Genomic DNA, 20,523 nt, shown 5'->3' with positions numbered 1-20,523 from the left:
ACAAAAAAAAAAAAAAAAGAGAGAGAGAGAAGTGGAGAGGAGGATCTTGGCCTGTTGATTTTCTAGGAGAAGCTTGCTATGGATGGTTTCTGTGTTGCAAACTAGGCTGTTCTCCTTGGAGGTGGAGCTTGGGCCCTCGCTGTCCCTGGGAATAGCTACTGTTCTTGTCAGGGAAGTTCTGGTCTTCACTGTGAGCATCACTTCCTGGCTCCAGTGTGGATCCCTCAACTTGGTGGCACAAATCCTTCATCTCACCGGTATAGGTTTTCTGGTTTCACTACTAGCCTTTGGGTCTTTTGGGTACAGATCCTCAATACAGACAATCATGAGATATTGCTGTGGGCTCCAGGCTACTGGCTGGACTCGTGGAGGATGCTGCCTTGGACTCTAAGCCTTTAGCTAGACTTGTGTGAGAAACTGCTGGGATCCAGCCTGCAGCTTGGTTCTTTGGGTCTAGTGTGTGGTCTCTCTTACACTCCTTTGCATTTGACTATTTGGGTAATTATCATAAAATAATCCTATAAATTATGTGTCCTGTATTTAATGTATTCCCTTGCCAAAACCCTGACTATAGCAGCCTTAGTTTTTCATTTCATTTCCTTTCCTTTCCTTACAGTTGTTCTCACTATGTAGTTCAAGCTGGCTTTGAACTCACTGTGTAGCCCAGGCTGGCCTTAAATTCATGGCAATCTTCCTGTCTCAGCCTCCCAACTGCTGGGATTATAGGAGTGTGCTACCACACTTGGATGTATTTTGCAGTTTGAATATGATATGATGAGGTGTTTGCTTTAGTTTAATTTATCCTGATTGGTTGTCTCTGAGATTTCAGGATCTGTGGTTTGCTATCATTTCTTTTGGAAAATGCTATGATTTCAATTGTTTTAAAGCATTAGTGTTGTTTTCATGGTGCAGAATATGGTTCTTTGTGTGTCTGAGTAAAGTGTTCTGTGAATGTCAGATAGTTAATTCTTCAAATATTTTTCTGTTTCATTGTCCCTTCTTTGGGAATCCCAATTACTTTTCTGCTAGGCCACTTGTTTTATCCTACAACACTTGTACACCCTATTTAATATTTAAAAAACAACAACCCTGTTTGTCTTTGAGTTTCCATTTGAATAATTTCCACTGGACTATATCCAAGCTAGTTGATTCCTTGAATGTTAAATTTACTAATGATCTATCAGAATCATTCTTTATCTTTGTTACTGTGGTCTTTATTTCCAGCATTTTTATTTGATGATTTCCTTCTCCTGAGATGCCCAAGGTAGTAACTGATGGTGTCCTGTCTCTACCGAAGGCTTTAGTGCATCAATCATAGAAATTCTAAATCCCTGCCTAAAAATGCTCATATCTGTATCCTAGCTGAGTCTAATTCTGCTGATTGTTTTGTCTCTTGACAGTATGTTGTTTTCTCTATCTTTTCTGAGTGCCTCACACCTTTTTATTGAAAGCCACACATCCTGCTGTAGGATAGTAGAGACTAAGGCACCTGGTTTTGGTGGCTTTTATTTCTGCTATGCCTTCAGTGTGGGGTGCTGAGCTGACTTCCAGGAGCTCCCAGGAGTGCTATGTAGTTGCCCAGGTCATAGCAGCCTCTGGGTTCTCTCAGGTAGTCAGGTGGGGCTGGTTTGCTGTAAGGTGTTTCTCAGCATGTGCTCCACCTTCTCCTGTCACCTCCTTTGCTCTTTGCCAGTAAGTCTCTCCAAGCCTGGTCCCTGTCTACTAGAAGGTTGAGCAATGTACCTTTTTCTCCTTGCAGTTTTGCTTGGCTTTGTGTTGCTTGTAAATCACTGTGTGATTTCCCCCAAGCCCTGCTCCAGGTCTGAGCTGGGGATGCATCCCTGTGTGCCCTCCCCACCCATGAGCTTCTTCCAGGCAGCTTTCAAGGCCTTCTCTGGTGCCCCGTGGTAGCTGGTTCTACTGCCCTCCCCTGCTGGGAAGAAATGGAGCCCAGGTGGAGATCTGTGCTCTGCCAGCATTGTTTCTGTCCCCTCCAAGCCAACAGCAGGAGGGCTGCTCTTTCTGGACTTATTCCTGGCCTTCTGTATCTTTTGGGGACTTCACAGTTCAGCTCTGGGGACAAACCTGTGTATGGATTCCTCCAGAGTCTGGCTTCCAGGAGTGGCACCCTGTCTCACTAGCCTACAATGGGCCTGTGGTGCCCTGTTAGATGGTCCAGCTGAACTTTTCTAGTGTCCAGTGGTGTCTATCCTGATCATCAAGATCCCTAGGGGTGCCTGCCTCTGTCCTTGGACTTCAGGTGAACTGGTTACCCTTGACCTCAACTCTCTGCTGCACAAGAGACAAGCTTCAAGATTGCAAATCATCTGGCTTTTCTTTTTTTTAAAAAAAAGGATAGCAGTAGTTATACTTTCCTACTTTGTATGTCTGAAGCTGTCCAACTTTTAGAAATAATTATAATTTTTTTCCAGTAAAGATAATGAGTCCTTTTAATAAGTTAATAATATGAAGCAAAAGAAATAACATGATGCATGTACAGCAGGTGTTTGGGATGCTGACAGCTGAAGGTGTGATTTAGGGAAAGACTTTGAGATCTGTAGTCCAGTTCAAGCTTTCTCCATGTCCTTAGTGTAGTCTTCACCTCTGAGAGCCTCAGCTCATTTCCTCAGCTATAGGGCAGAGTCCAAATGTTACTATTGACTCCGGGTACATTTCTAGTATCTGAAAGGTGCTTGGCTGATTTAAGCGCTTTGTGAATGGAGGTGACCTGTTTCCATAGATCTGAAGACCTTCTTTGTGATACAAGAGGCAGGTCCAGATGTACGGACCAGTTAAAGTAGCTTCTGCTACCTCCCGCACCATCTCACGCATAACCAGTGGCAAAGGAAGATGCATAACATCCGGAAATATTTAGAGAGAGTGGGAACCAGTAAAAATACCCAGCCTGAGGCTAGTGATACAGAGAGCACTGAGGAAACCCTAGCAAAAAAAGAAGAACTGCAAAGGGAGGCAGCATGAGTGGGCAGCGGAGGCAGCCCTCCTTCAAGACCGTCTCCACTTTGTCAGCTACCGCGTCTGGATGACCGTGGCCAAGACCCTTGACTTCTCCCGGCACCCGCTTCTCATCAGCCAGGTAAGACGGCGCAAGTCTTTGCTGCCCTCGTCACCCCATACAATTGTTAGGAAGCTGAGACAAGGCGATGTCTGTAACTATGTGAAAACTCTACAAACGCCTACTGCGTTAGTGTTAAAAATGATCACTCAAATCTGTTCTGAAAGGTGGAGGGTGTATGAGAAGTGGACCTTGGGGCCTCCTCCATTATGGCTTCAGAGATACTCACAGTAAAGTCAGGCAGTAAGTGATCAATTCTTCTCCATGTTTTGTGTTTTGTTTTTTTTTTTTCCCAGGGAGGCACTGGGAGTTTTGGGGCTGCCTGACATGTTTCTTAACAAGTTACCACCAGCTGGAGAAACATCAGTAGTTGTCGAGGCCTAGGTTTGTCTGGCTGATTTATACAAATCGGTGAAACAGTCTTTCCAGCCTGTTCTTTGATCTTGGTTTGAAGCAAGTCAACATAAACACTCGTGGGAGCTGGAAGGAGATCCTTCATATAAATGTGTCCACAAATCTTTCTCGGATGCTCAGGGCAAGGCCTCCGCCAGTTGCTTCAAAGGCCTCATCCATCACGACAGGAAGAATGAAAACTCAAGTTATGCTTTATTAATCTTATTGATTGCCACCCTTGACCCAACTCGACCCATATCTGACTGTGGCAGGAATTTCTAACTATTACTGGAGGAGTCTGCACTTCCTCCGTGCCCTGCCTCTCTCACTCCCAGGCCCCTCTCTCTAATGGAGTGGGGTGGGGGGGTGGGAAGGAAGCTCTCACATTTCAGATGCAGTGGGGCTCAGTTGCGGGGAGGGTGCAGCTCTGGGGCTTGTCAGCCTGGGACTGATCCTGACTCTGTCTTATACTGACCTTGGGCAAGCTATAGAAATCTGCCCCCACTTCAGTTTTCCAATTTGTAAATTTATTTATTTATTCTTTTGGTACCAGGGGTAGAACTTGGGTCCTCGTGCTTGTGAGGCAGGCGGCGGAACCACTGAACTAAATCCCGGCCCTCCCATTTGTAAATTTAGACGGAGGACCAGAAGTGGTGTACCAGAGAAAGTGAAGAGGTGGTTTATAGATATTCAGATATTTACTTTGAGGATGTGATTATAAGACTGTGGGGTCTGGCTGAGTAAGCCTGAAATTATACGGAAGGCTGACGAGCTGGGGCCTTCGAACACAGGAGCTGGCTGCAGTTTGTGATAAAGTTTCTCCATCCTCGGAGAAACCTTACTCTTGCTCTTAAGTCCTCTCCATTGGTTGGATTAGCTCCCCAGGGTATTGTGGATAATCTTACTCAGTGGAATCTGCCATTGGATGTTAATACATGTGCAAAATCCTTCCCAGAACACCTAAATTCGTGTTTAATTGACCAAGTGGGCCAGAGAGTCAAATTAAAATCAAGCAAAGTCCACACATTGCATCTGGCTGATTCGTGTTTGGATATCTTTAACAATCTCCCTCCTCTTCTTTATTTCCTCTCTGTTTTTCTGTTGAAACCCCTATGCTCTGTCCTGTAGGATTTGCCACTGTCTGGATTTTGCCAGTTGTGTACACATGGTGTCTTTGAACGTGTTCCTCTGTCCACTGGGCTTCTGGCAAACCTGTAGCTAGCTTGCAGATCAGGAAGCCCAAGGAAATTCACATTTTACTTCATTTTATTATCTATTTATTTATTTTTGGTGCCGGGGATTGAACTTGGGTCCTTGTGCTTGGCAGGCAGGCGGTGGAACCCCTGAGCTAAATCCCCATCCCTCACATTTTATTTTTTAACAATAATTCTTCAGAGGTGGTGTGTGCACCCATACCTCATTCCGGGAGGGGAATGGCATCTGCTTGACTCTATGCTAAGTTTGATCGGGGGGCGTTGGGCATCGTCAGCCTGATCCCTCTGTATTATTAGCCTCTGACATAGTGGTTTCCTCAGCCAATGGTGATCGTTACCTAGAATCGTGATAGTGAACATTCTAGCGACGAGTGCCGAAACTGCAGCCCCAGGCCCACTTATTTATCGCAAAGTGGCAAAGCTGCAATTAAACCTGACTGCTGAAGTTTTAGTTTATCAAAAATTAAAAAGACTTATACCTTAACATCATTTTTTGTTTGTTTGTTTGTTTTTGGTACTGGGGATTGAACTCAGGTTCTTGAGCTTGCAAGGCAGGCCACCGAACCGCTGAGCTAAATCCCCAGCCCAACATCGTTTGTCTTAAAAGAAAAACAAATAACACACGTGCCATAGTTTCACCGCCATGGGGCTAGGGTCTGTTGTGTCAGTGGGAAGTTGCAAAATGGTGACATCAGAATGCTATCATTCCTTGTGTTCATTAGCTGGAATTCTATGAAGATTGTTACTCACTATTTGGTTACCCAGAAATATAGCCAGTGGAGGTAAGGCAGGATACCCTTTCCTGTTTATTTACTAGTTTTCAAAGTAAGATGTGAGGTCCATAGCAACCTCCAAAGATGACCAATGAGGTATTGTTTTTTAAAGTTCATACATCATTATGAACTCATAGATCTTTTAATGTATTTGGTGTTTGAATTCATCACAATGATGATTCTTTTTGATGTTCGAACTGTCCCATCCTTGGCCAGAGGGAGCCTCTTCAGGTTGTTGTCCACCCTTTGACACTATGCTCAGTCCCTGGAAGTGTCTGACGACTCCCATGCTTTTTAGGGTGATGAGAAGTTCAAGGTTCATATGGCACATTTCCTGTTCCAGGCTTGGAACCAAACATTTCTCCAAGAAGCCCTGATTCTTCCAGTGGGAATTGGTACTTAGAGACCATGATCTAGATGGTACAGATGCTTGGAACTCCTGGGATCGCAGAGCATAATTTTGAGGCTGTCTCTGTAGAGCTAGGAAATACACACAGGAAAAATAGACTATGATCTTTCTCCTCTCCACCTTTTTTCTTCTTTGAGGTACTGGGGATTAGACTGAGGGACTTTTCACTGAGTTACATTCTATGTCAATCACACCCAGCTATACCAATATTTCATTTCTAGTTTAATAAGGTTTTTTCTAGACATGGTGGCTCATTCTTATAAATCTAGCTACTTGGGAGGCTGAGGCAGGAGTACTGCAAGTTTCAGGATAGCCTGAGCAATTTCATAAGACCCTGTCTCAAAAGAAAAATTTTAAACAAGGACCCAGGATATAGCTTAGTGATAAAACACCTGGCACGCATGGAGCCCCGGAGCCTCAAACAACAGCAACAACAACAAACAAAAAAACCCCAGGGACTTTACTTGTTTTGATTTTATGTTTGTTTGTTTTTTGCTTTTGTTTTGTTTTGTTTTGAGGCAGGGTTTTGCTCTGTGTGGATCAGATTGGCATTAAACTCACTATGTTGTTCAGGCTCTCATTGTACTTGCAAAAATCCTCTTGCCTCAGTCTGCTGAGTGCTGAGATTATAGGTGTGGGCAACCATGTCAAGCTATATTTGTTTCTCTTTCCTAGGCTTACAGTATTTAAAAGAATTTTTTATTGCTTGGGTACACACACACACACACACACACACACACACACACACATACAGAGAACATATATATGCAGCTGTCTGTCTACCTATCTCTGTCCATCTATCTATGCTCCAGGGACTATAAAGGATGGTCTGCAGCTAGGCCAAATACAGCCCTTATTATACATATTAAAATAATACGATACATATAGATATATACACACATATGTATATTTCAAAGTTACAATACCAATACTAACTGTAATGATTCCTAAAAACACTTAAGATTTCCTTGAAGTGCTTTTTGTCCCACCAGAGTGGATAGCCATGTTGGTGTATTTTAATCATTTGAAATGATTCTTTTCTGACTGCTTAAACCAGGGGTGGGCAAACCTTTTTTTACAGGACCAAAGAATAAATATGTTCAGCTCTAGAGCTGAGGGTGTAGCTCAGTGGTGCTGTGCCTGCCTGGCAAGCACAAGGTCCTGAGTTCGATCTCCAGCATCTGGAAAAGAAAAAAAAGTTCAGCTCTACAGGCTACATTGCCCCATGGCCACTATACTCATCTCTTTTTGTGTGAGGTTTTGCTCTCTTCAGTTTCAGTTATCTAAGGTCAACTGTCTGAAAATATAATATGGAAAATTCCAGAAATAAAAGAATTTCCTAAGTTTTAAATTACCTGCTGTTCTGAGTATTGTGATATTGTGATGAAATTGTGTGCTGTCTGTCTCCATTCTGCCTGGGACCCGGATTATTCCTTTGTCCAAAGTACTCATGCTTAGTGTCTGTCACATGGCTTTAGTCACTTTGTGGCCACCTGGGTTCTTAGATCTACTGTTGGCTGCTGCTGCTGCTGCTATTTCATGTAACAATGGCTCCAAAGCCCAGTAGCTATGCTGGCCATTTTATTACAGTACATTGTTATAATCAATCAATTGATCACTAGTTATTATTAATCTCTTGTGCCTACTGAAGAGATTAAACTGTCATAGGTGTGTATGCATAGGAAAACACACATTACTATACTGGGTGTGACCCTGGTTCAGGCTTCCCCTGGGGGTCTTGGAAAGCATCTCCTTTGGATAAGGGGAGACTTCTGTTTTCGGCTCTGCTATGGTAGCACAGCACCTGTTCCACAGACAAGATGTAAATGAGTGGGCTTTGCTATGTTCCAATAAAACTTTATTAGCAAAAACATGCTGAAGGCTGAATTTGGCCCATCTGCTGGCCATAATTTACAACCTTTGGCTTAAGCCATCAATCTCATGCATTTTCATGTGTTTCTTCTTTGTAACTATTAAGGATGGCTTGCTTTTTAAAATTTTGCCTTTATTTTACAATATGTAAACAATTTCATAGTTCCAGAGCCAAAGTGATGAAGTGCTAGGGAAAGTCTGGCTTGCCTGATGTGTTTGGACAGCCTCAGTGGGTTTCACTGGAGGACCCTTTCCAGGCGGCTCAGTCCAGTCCTGGGGCCTCCTCCAGACACCTGTGCTGGCCTGCATGGTATTTCTGCATAAATTAGAAAAAGGGACCTCTTCTGGGCAGACAGCCCTGTAGGTACCCTTGTTGGCCAGCAGCTCATGCCTTTCTGCCCCTCCAGGTATGTGCACGATGAGCAGAGTACTGGCTAGCTTTAAGTCCTCTCATGTCCCATGAGCTAGAAGACCTTTTGCCATGCACAACCCACACAGCTATCTATGGTGGCCCTGCTTTGTTCCTAGCTCTCAGAGGCTTCCAGAGTAGCCCTACTCTCAGCAGGCTGCCCCTTTCTGATGTCAACAGTGACCATCATAGCACTGCCAGGCTGCTGTCCTGCCAGGGTCACAAATCCTCCAGAGAGCCTCTTGTCCCCATAAGAGCAGGAAGTGAGGTGAAAACTCCCACCAGAACAGGCTGGGTTGAATGCTCTTCCCTGCAGAAAGGGAGGGAAGGGTTGCTTTGAGGCATCTTTGTGTAAACTTCTTGGATTGAGAGCCTTCAAAGGAACAGGGAAGAGCTAATATAAGAAAAAGGACGAATTGTTTCTTGGCAGGAAAGAGACCGCCATCCGTTCTCCTTGCCTTTCCCCCGCGGTGCCCACAGCCAGTTTCCCCTTTTTCTGTTGCTCCGTTCCACCTCCTTACCAGACATTCATTCCCTGCCTGCTGCAAAACCCAGGCAGACAGTGAGCGTCAGCTTGGGTCTGCATGTGCTGTGAGCTTAGGGGCCACCCGTTTTATCAACAGACCCCACTTTAATGAAGAAGGGATCACTCTGTGGCAAGGCATTAGTTTTCTTTTATAACCAGCTCATGTAAAATAATTAATTTCAGCTGAACTTTTCAGTGAGGGAAGAGAAAGGATAATTGTGTGACGTTTCCTGAAAAGTTATGAAAAGAAGCAAGAGGTCATTTTTCAGAACTCATGATGAATAATTATCAGTCTTCCGTCTTTCTTTCATGTATCTTGCAGCTGAGCTGTGAGACCTGGAATTAGCCCACTGGGCATCGCTTCCAAGGATGCTCTTCTGATTCTCCTTTTCGCAACGAAGGCATTTGGAATCAGGAAAGATCCAGAGCAGAGGGTGGAAAATTTTCACTGCAAAGCAGGTGGTTTCCGCAGCCTGTATTGGGCTGAGCGTGAGGCCTCCCCCCCCCCACAGCAGCCTTCCTGTTCTCGTCCCATCCTATTTTCCTTTGAATCAGTGGTCATGTTGTGCTTTCACACCTGAGCACTGATGCAGGGATTTTTCAAACTGTAATTTATCATGTGGATGAAGGTTTTATCTCTCGTTTGGTGCCTACAACATTAGGGTTCCAATTCCCAGCCCAGCCCCAGTTCCCTGAGCATCGGGGCCAGCCTTGCCTAACCTCCTGTGTTAGTTTCATCTCCTGGAAAATAGAGTTAATATCCACCCTGCTCACAGGGACACAGGAATTCGTCATTGTTTCCCGAGCGCTAATCTCATACCTTTGCAGCACAAGACAATTCCACCGACGGCCCCCAAATGACATCTGATGGTGTAGCTGCTGATGAGTGTGGTTATTATCACCATTTCCATCCTGAGGCTTCAAACCAATACTTACAAGGTCACTACTCAGTCCATAAATCCAAGGAGCTGTCATAGCACTGCAGCAAGTGGGGAAGAGCTGAGGGCCACTTTGAAAAGAAAAAAAAAAAAATCCCTCCCCACCCAGCACCACCAGCTTGCGTCTGAGACTGGGGTGGCAATTACAGAGGAAATTAGGAGGTCAGGATGGGATGTGGCTTCATCCCTTTCCATTTCAGACTATGATTAATCTCTTATGATGCTATTTGATTTGAAAGAATAACCTAAAAGCAGTCCTCGACAGAATCAAGTCTCTTTAAAAGGGAAATGTATGTGAGAGATGGGATGTTGCTCACAGAGAAGAAAGGGCAGGGACCCATGAGCAGGGGTTGGTGGCTCTGGAAGCAGCCTGGTACTTAATTTATGGCTATAAATGGAGAGCTTTTTCTTCTTGAAAGTTGGTGATTCACAACCTTATTTGGGGTCTGGCTCCATCAAAAATATATTCAGTTCCAAGAGCTGCCAAGAAAGTGGGTTTTCCCTAATCCAGAAGAGCCCAGTTTCTCCTGCCTGGAGGTCTGGGTCTATTGTTTAGAAAGTTTTTGTGAGGTCCCTCAACTTGAGTTTTCTTGCCCTTATGCGTTGTAAGTAGTTTCCAGGAAGACCCTTGAAGAAGCAGGCTGCTCTGGTCTGGATGATTCTCTAAGGCAGTGTTTTTCCACGCAGAGCTACCGACGTTCCAGGCTGGGTCAGTGGGTGCTGCAGGGGCCACCTGGGCACTGTGGAATGGTTAGTGGCACCCCGGTCGCACGCACTAGTTGGTTTTACCAGCTCCTGCTCCTGTGGTGTGACAATCACAAAAGTTTCCAGACAGTGCCTAGTGCCTAGGGATGGGGGAGGTAAAATCACCCTTGTAGCAATTTGGGGAGATGTATGGTCCGGAAGCCCTTTCAACATGGACTGTTGGTGCTATGCCTTCCCATCAGCAGGGGAGTGCCATGCTCTGGGCCCCTGCAAGCCTCTGGGCTAGAAACACGGAGCCCCTCTGACTCAGGAAGTGTGTGTGTGTGTGTGTGTGTGTGTGTGTGTGTGTGTGTGCGCGCGCGTTGTTGTTGTTGTTTTCTGCCTTGTGCATGGGTACCTATGCCTGGGCAGCCACACTACCAATAATTGTGGCTGGCTCCCAGGTGCTCCTTTGAATCGTGCCTGCAAACCAGATGGTTCATCAGCTCTCCAGTGCTGCTTGCAAGTGTCACTGCCTAAGCAAGCATGTAATTACCAGCTCGCACTGTCTGCTGCTGGCGAGTGGGAGGATGTGCAGAAACGGACTTCATCTTGGGGTGGGGGGGTGGGCATGAGGGACACTGGTCTTCAAATGACAAAGATTTGGTGTCATCTGCTTTGGCGCCTGTATGATGTGTTGTTTGTCTTCCGTGGACACAGAAGCCAGATCCTTGCAGGTGGCGAGGCTGATATAAGCTCCCTGGATTCAGGAACAGTCTCCAGTGGAGCTTCCAGGAGATGGAAACTTAAACGTGTCTTATGTCCTTTGAGAGGTCCAGGCAGGTTTTTATTTGGAGAACTCATTCCCCATCATATCAAACAAATTAAAACACACCCACATTTTAACTAGAATTTATTTGCAGTAAAGATATTTGGAAGGAGCTTAATGATTTTGCTTTTTCAATTATCTGGAGGTGGGTAATTCATCATAGTTGCAATTATGTGATTTGCCCCACAACCAACAGGCATTCTCAGGAATTCTGGCACTGTCTTCTCAAGCGTAATGAAGATTTTATGACTACTACATCATGAATACTGCACCCAACAAGTGGCAAGAAGGCCATGTTGCTGCATTTGGTGGGTGTTTAATGATGCATTTATTAATTTTGATTTTGTAGCTTTCTTATGAGTTTCAGAGCTGATTTTTTTTTACATTTTTTTGAGACAGAGCCCTGCTATGTAGTGGAGGTTGGCCTCAAACTCATAGCCATCCTCCTGCCTCAGCCCCCCAAGTGCTGGGATTACAGACATGCACCACCATGCCCGGCTTTCAGAGCTGATAATTTTACTCCCTAGTGCACTTAGAAAGAACCCAGAAAGGCCTGTGGTCAAGGCTCCAAGTAAGGAGCCCTGCTCTTTTTCTCAGCTGTGTGGAGGTGAGAGAAAGATACCCTATCCTGAGCAGGGATTTTGACATGGGGAGGGCTTGTCTAGCAGTTGGAGTTGCTCCCATTTTCCTCCTCCTTCATTTTTATGGCAGCAAAAATTAAGTCCAAGCATCTGGAGGTCCACATGTGTGATTTGCAAACATCAAACACAACATTCATCCCTTATTTCTTGATTAATTTATTGAGCATCGGCTTTCTGATCAGCCTACCAGCTGGGCACTTTACTTTCTCCTGTTACAGCAAACACACGTAATTGTAGGGAGGCTAAGGGCGGGAAAACAATGAGAAATTAGGTGTAATTGGGCAGCATTTCCTGACGAGTTATAATACTGAGCTCAAAATGGGATCAGTCAGTGTTTTATTTTCTTTTTTACAAAAAAGGACTTTGCAATTATTCATAGCCAACTAGCTCTGCTTCCTACCGTTTTCCAATGTGGGGCGCAGAGGGGAGGCATGATTTCCTTCTTCCCACCCTCAGGCCTCTGGTCTCCTAGGCGCTTATGGTAATGTTTAAAGATATAAAAAGGGACAAGACAATTAAAAACCTGCCCAAGAGCTTTAGGGCTGATGTTATCGATGCCTTTGTGATCAATAGTGTTATTTTTATCTGGATTGCTGGGTAAGACTGAACCTTAAGAAGCTATGGCCATAAAATTTAGAGAGTGGAATAGAGGGACTGCAGACCCTGTTGTAGCTCTGGCGTCAGGCATGCAATCACAGCTGATTTAAAGGCTTTGGTTGAGGCTGGGGTTTCTATCGGCGTATGCCCCGGAGAGTGGGCTGCATCCGCCTCGCTTCCAGACCCCAGGTGGAGGAGGAGCTGTTCATAACAGATTCTGGCTTATGCTTGGATTTTCATCTTGGGAGCCATGATAGCGTTAAGGGTGGGCTTGAGGAGCTGCCCTTTGTTCCACTAGCTTTACCCAGAGATTGAAGAAATACCCCCCCACCAATTTATCTGCTTGGGGTGGTTTCAGGAAGGGAATTTAGAGAGAAAATTTTTATCAATGGGAGCTTTGAATTGTCATTCTTTCTGGATGACCTGTTTGGATACTGGCTTTCTGATAATATTCACAGCTAATATTTACTGGGTGCTAATTACACACAGGGACACTGCTAGCGCATTTCACATCCTGTTTATTTTAAAACTTGCAACAGCATGTTAGACTCTATTCCTTGGCCAGCTTCTGGACCGCCAAGGCCAGTAAGACGGCCACTTATTACACATGATCTGTAATTGAGGCTCACCAGATTTCAGACTCCAGGCAGGAAGAAAAAAAAGGTTGTCATTTATTAATTAACATGTTTATATTGACTGCGTGCCTAGAATGGTAATGTTTTGGATATATTGCATTCCATAAATATTGAAATTACATGCTTTTCCCTTTGTACTTTTGTTTTTAGTTTTTAACAGAATGTCTCTGCTAGAAAAATAAAAAATAGAGATGTGGCTTTCATGACATTTCTGTTGTGAGGCGCTTGTCTAGGGGAAGAAAAAGAGAAACAGAGAGGTAAAGTAACTCGCCCAAGGTCTCACAGCATCTGAATGCCAGGCCCTAGGATGCTGACCCCGCGACCACAGGATGAGCACTGGTGCAGCATCTGCACTCCCTTGTTGGGGTTCTCTCCCTGGTCTGCATCCCTGAGGGCCCGGCAGGCAGAACTGATAGATTCTTTGTTCCTATTCTGCCCAGCTTGGTCACCAGGGGCTTGGATGTGTGGCCTCTGTGACTTTTTCCAGGGGATGACATTCTTGGTTTGATCCTCTTTGGCACACGGTGGTGTGATGTGGAAAAGGTGTGTCAGCCGTTCTTTTAATGCCTATTTAATTATGTTTAATTAGGGATCTTGTCATATTTTAGCCTGCAGTCGGCCTCCTGGGGCCCTCTGCCGTGAAGAGTTTTGAAAAATCTAAACTTGATTTCTTGCCATCGATCTGCGTGGTTCACGGGCCTGAGGAGGAATGATTTCAATCGTCCTTTGAACTCGGAAAAAGGAGCAGAAGGAGAAATGGAGCAAAGTGGGCAGAGAGCCAGAAGGCGGCCTTGCAGAGGGCAGGGGTGGCCTGAGCCCTCCCCATGGCGTGCTCCCATGTGTGCCCGTGAGGCTGGCCTCTGGCCCTGCAACTGACACTGGTTGGCAACATCAAACAGTGCTCTGTTTACGGCTGGTGCCAACTGTGGTGCCAGGTGCTCTTGGGTCAGCCACTGCTCCCTGGGTTGCCTCGGAGAAGCTTGGTGTTGACTTGCTGCCCTGCCCTTCCTACCCCAAGGATGCTGATGGTAGTAGGGTGCTTGGGAGCGGGGGTCCTCTTCCATGCCACTCTTGGCTTCCCTGGAGGAAACGAAACTGCAGCAGAATCCAAGCCTGACATCACCCCCGCTCCCCCAGGAAGAAGCCCCTCAAAGGCTGCCAAGCCCAGCTTTCTACTGAGCTGCAGGTGTGGGTCGTTCCTTCCACCCACCTTCAGCCTCCCAACCTCTGTGTCTTTAACTGGCCTCGCTGACTCATTGAAACCCCACAGAGGTTTAGAGACCGAGGGGCGTCCTGGGTGGCAGGGGGCGGGGGTGTTTGAAGCGAATCCCCCGCTGCTGAGCCTGGATTCTTATCTGCAAAATGAATCCCATCATGTCTGCCTGGTCTCCCCTCCCTGAGTTGTTGAGAGATCTCGACAGACAGCGTAGGAGCCAGTGATATGAAAATGTGGGCAAACAGGAGAGTGATATTTAAATGCAGGCTATTACCATAATTGCCTTGTATTGTGTCAGTATATCTCATCTTCCCAATTAGATGTAAGATCCGTGGTGACAGCCACCATGTCTGCCCCCTTTTCATATTCCCCACACAGCCGGGGTGGTGTTGAACATATGGCCGCTGCTCAATAAATATTTAGTGAATTGAGCTGAATTTCATTTTGGCTCCAAATCACCCTAAAAATTTGATCGGATGCAGCCCACTGGTTTTCTCCAGAAGAAAGGCAGTGAAGGGAGGGTCCTTATCCTGGCTCGGGTGCGGTGGTCAGAGAATGTCCTAGGAATGAATGAATCAGTGAATGAATGATTGAATGAATCAGTGAATGAATGAATGAATGAATCAATGAATGAATGAATGCCTCTAGTGTCTGCTGAACTCCCTGGGGGCTTTGACAGTAGCTGTGAAGTCTGCTACTTCTGCTCAAAACTGACTCCCTCACTGATCCTTTGGGGTGTGCTTTCCTCATCTTCCTCTTGTAGTTCTGATTTCTATTAAGTAGTCAAACATAATATAAAATAACCAACAAAAAGACCGTTCCAGGATTAATTAATTTCTCCTTTATGTAGGGAAAGACATAAAAGAAAATGTAACTATGCCTGCCTGTTAATTTCAAGCTTTCTTGCATCCGAGTGCCTGAGTCCCTGCTTGGTGTCTGGATTGCTCAGTACTTAAAATGAAGCATCTTATTAATCATTTCCTGAGAGCGCAGTACAGCCAAAAAAAAAAAAAGGCATCCAGGAGAGACAAGAAGCGTATTTTTATACTAATGCATACTTTCTCATCAGGTATGGCCAATACACCAAAACGATAAGCCAGATTTGTATACTTTCTTACCCTGCTATCAATAAACCATGTTAACACCAAGCTGGAATCAATTCTGCCATGACACCAACCTTTCCGTGGAGGAGAGAGTCGAGGAAACAAAAGTAGAGGTAACCAGGGTTGCACAAAAGAAGCTGAACCCGGCTAATCAAAAAGTAGATGCAACTTTAATATAGAAATGACCGAGCAGCAGTTTGGCAGTCCCGAGGACAGGCGGTTTCTCAGCCCCAGGGTGGAAATGAATGTCTCAAGCATCTTTCCCCTGCTAAGGCTGAATTCTTATGTCTTCCAAAATGTCCATTAACCCCAGAGGGCATTCCAGCTGGCCCTTCACCTCACCGAGGCGATGTAAATGCAATGATTAACCAATCCACACTAGCATCAAGATTTCTGGAGTTCCTCTTCACTAAAAAATGCATTAGCTCCTGGCAGTCCCATTCAGAAATTAATTCACAGACAACCAAGCATCATTACCCACGGTCTACCCTGACTAACTGCTCCCTGTTAGGGAATTTGGGGATGGAAATAGCTCATTTCCATCCACTTTATCATCTGGAGACCTTAGTACACTGTGTGTCTTTGGTGAGCACTGTTATTATAACCTGCTATTATAACCTGTTAAAACCTGCTATTGCTATTAATTCTGCAGAAACAGGCTCCTACCCAAAGCCATCAGTGCGGTGCCTTTAAGTCTTAAGACCAGCCTTTAATCTCTACTTTGAAGTTGTTGGCAAAGGCTGGAGTTTTATTTCAGCCCAATGGCTGGGTGTTTTAATTTTTTAAAGTAGTGAGCTATTTCCCCCAAACACAGATGTCCAAAGGCTGCTCTCAGCTTGGGAGGAGGCCACTGGAAGTGGTTCAGTGGCTGGGTGGGCTTGGAAGGATGCAGGTAGAGAACCCTATAAGGGCTCCCTACAGGGAAACATCGGGCTGGCACAGTTAGCTTTCAAACACAAGGAGGGGGTGACCAATGAGTGTGCATGGTGACAGCTGCGGGAGAGGCCCTCTGCAGCCTTGTGTTGAGGTGGTGAGGTCCAGTCACCCTTGGGAGGAAAGTTCCTTGCGCCCTGAGTGCCCTGGCTGCGTCTCTCCTCCTCTCTTACACCCGCGGTGGCCCCCACAGAGCTCTTCTGTAGCAGCCGACCCTCCCTGGCTGAGTACTCTCTTCCACGATTTGCAGGCCCTGCCAGCTGCTAGATCTCTAACCAGTTTTCGTGTGTCTTCTGAGCTTGAGACCCGCGGCTAGACTTCCTGTGGACATTTCTCCTGCAGCGTATCGGCCTTCCCAAGTGTCCCCGTGGACAGCTCTTCTTTAGAGTTTAAACCTTTGGTCTTTCTGCGAGAGCCCTGGCCTTCCTCTTTCAAAGCGCAGGCAGCCGTGCCTTCCGCCAGGCCTGCAGTACATCCCTGCTGTATGTTTGATCTTGGTGCTTATTGCCCAACTTTGTTTCTCTTTGCTTCCTCAAGGAGATATAGGCACCCCTGAGAGGCAGTCTGAGTTCTGTTCATTTGAATTTGCTCTTCTCCTGCAGGGCTTGAAGCACAGTAGGTCTCTGCAAATATTTATTAAATGAATGCACATGTATTCAAACCCAGGAGATGGAGGAGAAGATCAGAGGGAGGATGTGATAAACAGAAGGCTTCCAAGAAATAGCTTCCGACTGAAATCAGCCCTTCTTAAAAATTTTTTATTTTATTGTACTAAGAACACTTAATATGAGATCTACCCTCTTAACAAATTTTAAAATGAATTTCAAATTATTAAATCGAAAGATGATTAAAAAACAGTTGAAAAGACACTCAATATTCACTCGCTACCTTGGAAACGTGTTAATTATCATTTTCGTGTCATGTGGCTGCTTCGGATTAAGCATCTGAGCTGGGCTGAGCACAGTACTGAGAGTTTTGCACCTATTCACTTGTCTGGACCTCCCGGGAGCCTGGTGTGCGGGTTCTGCCCCCTCCCTCGGCGGAGAGGAGACAGTGGAGGCTGGAGAAGCCTTTCTCCCATCACCGCCTCAGCCAAGCGACAGGGCTCACGCTCAGGGACTCTGTGTCCCTGCCTCTCCCTGCCATGCTTGTTATCTCTTGGCTTCTAAAAGGTTGGATGATGCAAAGGCCTGTTGAGGGTACATTCTGAAAAGGGCACCGTCTTTGTTTTTGTCCTAGCGCAGAGCATTTTCCACCCACCCATGTGCTCCACTCGGCCTCCAGGAGGATCAGTCGGTTACGTTAGCCAGAGAGAGGCTGGTGTGTGGGCTGTAATCGGCTGCAGCGAAGCGGTGACTTTACCTCTAAAGAGAAGCAAATGGGCCCAGTTTGGGGGGGTGCGAGCCCCTGACCTTGGTTGGATAAGCTCCGAGTGCTAATCAACATTGCTGAAGATGTCTGTGTGTGCTAACAAAGCATAAATATTTGGTCTCTGTTGAAGGTCTCCAAGGCCATGGCAAGCAGCAGCCTTCTACATGAACAGTCCACCTGCCTGTCAGGAAAGCGAAAACACAGAAAAGCAGTCTTTTGAATCCATCCTTCCCCATAGAAACAGCCACGATGTCCTGATCATTATGTCTAAAAAGCAGTAGATATGAAGATCAGATTTGGTTGGAGCTGGGTTTTAGCTGCAAATGGGTGGTTTTTAATAAAGTGCCTCATAGCAACCGATCTGTGAAGCTGCTACTTAAAAGCAAGTTCATGTGATCTCAGAAAACAGCTCATTTCAGGGCAGTCTGAAACTGTTTATTTACAGTCGTCTGAGCCAGATCAGATAAGCTAGGGCTGGAGAAGGTGGGGGGGACTTCTCGAAAGTTCCATCCAAAGGAAACTCACGGGCTGATGGTCCGTGTGGCCAGAAAGCTGGATTCGTGGCTCACATTTTCAGAAAGACAGGGCAGGTGGCTCTGCCCTTCCTGTCGTTAGAGGTGACACCTGCCAGAGTGGGTGACTAGGCCTGGAGAAAGGGCAGTGTTCCAGGAATGACAGAATGGGGGGCGGGGACCTGGGCCAGGAACCTCTGGGACTTGCCCTTGAGCGACTCCTTTGGCCTTTCCTCTGTCTCTGTTTCTGTCTCCCTCTCTCAGCTTTACTGAGATACAACCCACAGGAACACAATTCATCCATTTAAAGAATAAAACTCAACAGCCTTCACTACAAGCAGAGTCCAGCAGCCATCACAGCACCCATTTTGGAATCTTTTCAGCACCTCACCCAGAAACGCCACACCTTTTAGCTGGCAAACTCCCTCCCCTCTGGTCCTAGGCAACCTCTGGGCTGCATTCTATCTCTAGATTTACCTCACAGGCACATCTGTCTGGTTTCTTTCTTGCTTGCTGTGTGGACCGGGCCAGATCCTTTCTGACCTCCAGAATCCTCACTTGGTGAATGGGTTGCATGTGTCCCCCAGGTCCTGCCTGTTCCCACTCGCTGCTCATCATCAATTCCAGCGTTGGTGGCCGCTAGAACAGTGGAAATTCTCTCAGAGGGACAAGAGCTTCTTTAGCTCTTTCATCTCTGTTCTCCCTAAAAACTGTGGTTGTAGTTGAAAGCTACTGAGCCTTAGCCATCTGAAGAGAAAGCTTCCTTTTCATCCCCAGGGGCCTCCTGCTTTGCCTTTCAATGTATCAATTTGCATTTGTCTTGGTCACAACAGGGACTCAATTTGTTCATATCTGTGGAGCTTTTATGGGTCTGGGCCCTGTGTGGGCTTCATTTACAGGAGTGCCTGTCAACCCTGTCAAATCATGACCCCCATTTACTAGATGAGGAAACTGAGGCTTAAAGAAGGAATGAAGCCGCCCTGGGCCTCCATAGAACTTAGTTCTTTTACAAAGGCTTTAGGGTTCAGGAGACACTATTTGCTTGGACTTGAGCTTTCCAGTACCTCTTTAGTGGACTGAATGGCTTCCGAGAAGCGGGGAGCAGGTCTGTGAGGCCAGTACCCTGCTGTCCAGGCTCGCACACCCCCTGCCCCCGGGTGCCCGGGGACAGCAATAGCTGAGGCCACAACACAGTGTGACAGTGGGGATGTGGGGACGCAGAGACTCCCCCAGAGGTAAGGGCCATGCACTATCTGGCAGCACCGAGCGAAGTCCCTGTAGCACATACTTTGATGGACTGTACAAAACGCCACGGAGGCTCGGGGGTGGGTGGCAAGCCCTCCTCTAATTTGTTGGTTGAAGTTTTGCTGCCGCAGGGAGTTGGTCAGATCGCAATGAGGGACTGAAATGGAGCAGCAGCTCCATGGCCACTGCATCAGCGCGTCACCCAAAGAGCGTACACGCCAGAGGCACGGTTTTGGGTTGTCAGCCTGGTGCTTCTCCGTGTGGCCTGGTGGAATGTGCTGTAAGAGCCGTTTGAATGATGCAGGGAGCAGGTTGGGCCAGGTGGGGTGGGGGGGAGGACAGAGGGAGAGAGACAGCCGTGACATCAGTCCTTCCATCAGCCTCGGCCCTTGGAAGGCAGCGGCACGCTGTTCCTGTCCACCCTCAGCCCCGATGGCGAGGCATGCGCTTGCCCCTCACTCTATGGGGAAGGAACGCGAGGGCCTAAGTAGGGGACCGATTTGCCTGGAGTTAGTAATGAATCAGTGGCAAACCCAGGATTCAAATCAAGGCCATGGCACTGCAAGTGCAGGCCGCACCCAGGGGAAGGAGCAGCTCCCGGCGCCTGCCCACCTTGTACGGGCACCCAGGGGCCCTGAGGTGTGAGCTGCTACGGCAGGCACTGCACAAACGGTCTCACTGCATTGCTGGGCCCCAGGACCACTTGGACTGTGCCCACTGTACTGTTAGGGAAGAGAAAAGGGTGCCACAGCTGCGTGGCAGTCAGGGAAGGTTTCTCAGAAGGGAAGATACTGAGGCTGTGGTTGGTGGATGGGGTTGGTGAAGGTGAAAGCTTGCTCGGGGGACAGCAGCAGTGTGAGGAGAGGCTCAGAGCCAGAGCTGGGGCTGAGGATCGGGGTGGTAAAACTCGCAGAGCAGTTGGTTGTAGGACTTGTGGCCGGTTGGGAGAGGATCGGAGCTGGGAACAGCCCTTCTCTGGTGGGCACAGGCAGCCTTCTCCTGGGGCAGGATTTCACTGGGGCCTAGGGAACTGGCAATGGCTCTGAAGGTCTTTTGTGTCTCTCCCTTCTCCGCCACACAGTTTAGATGCTAAAAGTGGCTTCGCTGAGGAGTGAGGGCAAAGCCACATTCAGAGGAGCTGCTGCGATTG

At 46.8% G+C, this 20,523-nt stretch overlaps 1 long non-coding RNA gene across 1 annotated transcript in view; it reads left to right on the top strand.

Annotated features, from left to right (window-relative positions):
• Positions 1–20,523, top strand: part of LOC104865311 — a 44,711-nt gene that overhangs the window by 7,585 nt on the left and 16,603 nt on the right. The window lies entirely within an intron of this gene.

The sequence above is a fragment of the Fukomys damarensis genome, unplaced genomic scaffold (genome assembly GCF_012274545.1).
Source record: "Fukomys damarensis isolate Sample0158 unplaced genomic scaffold, DMR_v1.0_HiC HiC_scaffold_22, whole genome shotgun sequence".
NCBI classification, from domain to species: Eukaryota; Metazoa; Chordata; class Mammalia; order Rodentia; family Bathyergidae; genus Fukomys; species Fukomys damarensis.
Note: the sequence above shows the minus strand (reverse complement) of the source record. Positions and strands in the feature narration are given on the sequence as shown.